Raw genomic sequence first — 5349 nt, 5'->3', positions numbered from 1 at the left:
CAAATTAAGAATATAATATGAATGTCATATCATTGTTTTGATAAGGACACAAGTTAAAATATGTTGTAATTTCATTTTGTATTGGACCTAATCCAAAAATATTATTCGGAACAGTCCTCCAGCTGAACATTAACCAAGTTACCGAGGTTACATAACCAACTGATTGGTCAATTTTCTAAAGAAAGAAACAAATCTTACCTTTCATCATGTATAATTAGTTATAATAAATTCAATTAATTTTCATTATTAAAAAGATAACTGGTCTTATAGAATATTTACTTTTATAGCATACAATACCAGTTACTTGAAGAGTAGGTACATAAGTGAATTTCATAGAATAGGCACATCAATTACTTTTATAGAATAGGTGAGTCTGTTACTTTTATAGAATAGGTACACCAATTACTTTCATAGAATAGTTACTTTTTTAGAACAGGTCCATTAGTTACTTTTATAAAATAGGTACACCAGTTCCTTTGTATAATACCACAACAGTTACTTAATATAATAGGTACACCAGTGGTTACTTTAACAGAATAAGAACACCAGTTACTTTAAGAGTAGGTACATAAGTATAAGTTTCTATAGAACAGGAACAACAGTTAATACTTACTTTTATAGAACAGTTACACCTATTACCTTTAGAGAATAGGTACACTAATTACTTCAATGGAATGTATATTTATAATACGTATATATAATATTTATTTTTATCATATATTTGTTAACATTCAATGTAGTTACCAAGAAACAACTCTTGTACTCATTCTTTTAAAGACCCAGGATTAGGATGAGAGGATTGGGAATTCATACTAGGCATAAATAAAAAACAACACAATTTTAACTAGAATAATTTATTTCCATGGTAGAAAAAGGAGACTGCAATGCTTGCACAGACCACCGCCTGGTGAATCATAAATATAAAACACCAGGTGGTAATCACATTAAAAAACTGATTATCTCAATACTTCAATAGACCGTGTTTTAATCGGTACATATGTAAACTATTAATACCGCGTGCGCCTCCATTATATTAAATAGTGTAGTTTTAAACGCCTGTTTTATACGGAGGGACCGAACAACGGTTATTTTTTACTTTTTTTTTTTTTACACGTGCCTTTTTCTTAACGGAAGAAATAAAGAAAAGGTCTTTATTATACTTTATTTTTGGATAACTCAGTTTTTTTTATTCCCGAACTACGCTATAACACTTCCCAAACGGAAAATTGCTTCACACACACTGTTTCCCTTCTTATATGGAAAAACAAAAAAAAGCTTTTTACGATTAATATCATTATTATTATTATTACAGTTTTTAGTTTGAAAAAAGGACAAAATGAAAAAAATGAAGAAAAACTGCAAAGCGGAGTATCACACCTTACAATTGATTACTATTCTTTTATTCATATTTCAAAAATTGTCTTGTTTGCAAATTTTCCCCCATTTTTAAAAAATCTTTCCTTTTTTCCGATACATAAATTTAAATAATTAATTCTATTTTCTCCAGAGCGGACACACACAAAAGAAAATAAATCTGCATCACACAATTATTCTGTTTTTTAATATTTTCAAATAACCATTATATTATTATTTTATTATTATTATTATTATTATTACATAACCTTACATTAAACTTTTTTTTTAATTTTTAAAGAAAATTAATGTTTATTGTAATATTAACGTTTTGCATGATATTCAATAAGATAATCTTTAAAAAAGAACAGAAAACTAATAAGCATACACCATATATAATAAGGGAATTGTTATTCAACAGAAAAAGAAGAGGAGGTCTCAGTGATTAGTAACATTATCAAACGCCCGGTTTTCTGTTTAAAAATGAAAAACAATTCGTATGTGTTAATCATATTACAAAGAACAAACGATTATCAGTCTTGTATAATTCTTAAAATAGCTACTATTATATTAACTAACAACTGTATATAAACCTCAAAAATTCAACTTATTTTAACAATAATAATAAAGGCTATGAGATACGCAGACTCGGCGGGCAGTCGGCAAGAAGAACATAGAGAATGCCGAAAACACCGATCCGTATAAGTTACAATATAAGGCACCTTCACTAATAATAATATAATTTTGTGGGTATGATCCCTGCCGACTACACTCCTGCTGCGTTTACTGATAACCGGGCCGCAATCACTGGTTAAAGACCTCCCCTCAAACAATGTTAAAACAGAAAAATGCACGGTTGTACTTAGAAAAAATAAAATAAATAAAATAGTAACATATATATATATATTATAAACATATGGGCAAAAGCTTATTTTTTTTTTTAGGTTTTTGTTTGTTTTTTTTTTGTTGTTTTATATACATCCTTTGTACTAATATTTTAAGTGACCTGTCCCTAAACTTTCTTCAAATGTATTTTTTTTTTAACCTACTGTCATTCGGAGACCTAATAAAAAAAATTACAAGAGAAAGTGTACTATTATAATAATGATGAAACAAAAAAAAAAAAATTAAAGTACGTATATAATATATATATGTATATATATGAAACACTGTTATTCACCTGACAAAAAGTAAACTATATAATAAAAAATTATAATAATCCAATTGAAAATAGAGAATGCCCTAAAATTTCGGAGCAGAATTCTATTTGACAATAAAAGCTCCTCCAGAACCAATAGAAAAAACAAAAACTTCTAAATATCAAAAGCCTTAAACAGTACCACTATTTATTAATACAAAACAAAAGAAAATACACCAAAGTTTTTCCTTTTGAAAATACAATGAAAATAATGCATAGACAATTTTTTTTTTAATTTTCCTAAGCATAACAATACAGTAAATATGGTTATGTATAATTGTTTGCATCAAAATTAACACACATTTTTTCAGTGTTTTTTTTTTCATAATATATATATACCTATACTGAAAAAGTAATATGTGAATAATATTTATATTTTAAAAAAACTTATATTTACTATTAATAAAAAGAAAAATAAGAATCAACTTGATTTTCCTCATTCAAAAGGATCTACCTTATTTTTAAAAATAAGCAACAAACTTTGTAAAATAAAATGAAAAGAATGAATCCATGCAACTATAACATTCTTTTTGCTCTCAACATTAATAATTCAAATGTAATATATTTCTGTAGAATGCCCTTCGTTACAATAACAAAATAAATGGTTCCTTTGCATTACAAAATGCAAAATATAACGGAACAATCCGTATCATATTAAAAAAAAACCAAACAGAAAAAAACAATCTGCTAAAAATATTTATCTTTGCATAATATATATATGTATATCGTATATGTGATATATACTGAGGGAAAATGAAAATGACATCCTTAGTATCTGTAAATAAAATTAATTGAAAAAGAAAAAAATGAAGAATGTTTTCTTTGTCAGTCAATAGCCCTGAGTGTTTTGCAAGCTTTCATGTATAAAGATACATACACATGTATGTATATATACATATATTTATACCTATAATAAAGTGTAATTATAATTAACAAATATATCTATAGTTATGGGATGTGAAGGTTTGTGAGGGATGCTTGTGGCGGTTCGCTTCCTCTATAAAACGTCTTTTCATTTAAGGCATTTTAAGGGAGTATGAATTTTAAGGGTCGTGCGAAATTGGATGTCCGATTCCTTAAATTTTATCACCCAGGTAATCGATTGAAAAGACAAAATTTTTCACATTTCAGAAAACAGCATCTACAAAAATGTCCCATCTGTTATTTCTCAGCCGTATTAATCCCTTCTTTTGTTTGAAAACAAAATTTTCATTTGTAAAATTTTTTTTTTCCTTCCTTTATCTAAATAAGTAATTATATAATCTGCCCCGTTTATATTTGAAGTAAGAATTCAAATCAAAGTTAGCTGATAGATAAATAAATAGCAAAAGACGTTCCGTTTTGGTTTGTGGCCTGCGAACTAACCTGAGGTAAGTATTTACTGAAACCTGAGCTGAATTGTCTGTTTATATTATTAGTTTAATCTATTATAGAGCTATTATCCCGTTTTATGTTCTTTATTAATAATATATAAAAAACTATTATTATATATATAGATTATACAATGTAAAAAAACAGTGTATACAAAATAGCTTATATGAAATATTTCTTCTATTTACGTCTGTTAAATGATCAACTATGTATTCGTTCAACTTGTAACAAAATTAATTATTAACAATTAACAATTATTCGGGCGGAACGGTCGTTTGCTTAAAAAAGACCTGGTCTGTTGAGAATTTCGCTCACGGCGAGCGAAGCAATACATAAATATATATTATATATCTCATAATAAAAATAATAATTAAAAAAATTAAACGGTAGTAATCAACAATGCAAATGTCACGAGCATGCAAGTTAGATGTGTTCCTCCAGTTATGAAGAGTGCGCACTATAATGTGGAGGCCTAAGTGTCTCATTTTTGTTTCTTCTTTCCCGATTTATCTGGTTGGTCATGTGTTTATTCTAAAGCCCTCGGAAAAGAGGGTGGGAGCAGCCATTCTTTTTTTAGAATTTTTTTTGTTTGTTTTGTTTAAATTGGTATATACATTTCATATCTAAATGCAATGCATATTAGAGTAAATACACTTTAATGTTTATGGGGGTTTTAAAAATTATTTTAACGATACTTCAATTATTAATTGTAATTGTTTTGAGTGTAGTTTTAGTTGTTGTTTTTAACTTTCCTGTCGGTTTATTTTCTACTTACTAATATTTAAAGATAAAAATAAAAAAATAAAGAAAAAAGAAGACAAAAGTAGACAATGTGATTGTGTTTATATCCTAATTGTAGTAGTTTTGTGAATTTACATTTAATTATAGGAGGATGTACACCAAGTTTTTAAATATAAGTTTAAAATGTATTATTCACTGAGAGAGTGGTTTATTAATTTTTAATTTACGATTGGGAGGGTTTCATTTTACGCGAAAGCGTTTATAATTTTTTTTATCGCAAATTCAAGACAATTTTTTGTTTAGTAAAGTTTTATTATTAATTTAGTATTTTTATTAATTTAAATTAAAGATAATTTAATTTTCCTTGAGGCTTTCAGCGGTTTCTGGTTGAGGAGTCAAATGTATTAGATGGTGGAGCTATTGCATTTATATTATTATACATATGCATACGTATCTATACATACAAAATTTATATAAATTATTGTGATTGTATTTATCTTATACGTAAATATACGTACGCACAGGTATAAGAAATTGCTAATAATGACTCTCCTTATTTCCAACGCAGCTAAAAACACTACGCGCCACACAAATTTTTTTTATTTATTATATTTAAAAAAGTCATAAAAAATTACGTCTTTCTCTCTCAATATAAATTTAATAAAATTTTTTAAAAAATTCTCTCT

General features: G+C 26.8%; 1 protein-coding gene across 1 annotated transcript in view; it reads right to left on the bottom strand.

The window, feature by feature from the left end:
- Positions 1 to 838: 838 nt before the first annotated feature.
- Positions 839 to 5349, bottom strand: part of Imp (IGF-II mRNA-binding protein) — a gene marked incomplete in the record, with an annotated part of 198720 nt that continues 194209 nt past the window's right edge. Inside the window, 1 exon segment of the mRNA XM_024360136.2 lies at positions 839 to 5349.

Source organism: Halyomorpha halys, unplaced genomic scaffold (genome assembly GCF_000696795.3).
Source record: "Halyomorpha halys isolate HHAL.00 unplaced genomic scaffold, Hhal_1.1 Scaffold1036.1, whole genome shotgun sequence".
Taxonomy (NCBI): domain Eukaryota; kingdom Metazoa; phylum Arthropoda; class Insecta; order Hemiptera; family Pentatomidae; genus Halyomorpha; species Halyomorpha halys.
Note: the sequence above shows the minus strand (reverse complement) of the source record. Positions and strands in the feature narration are given on the sequence as shown.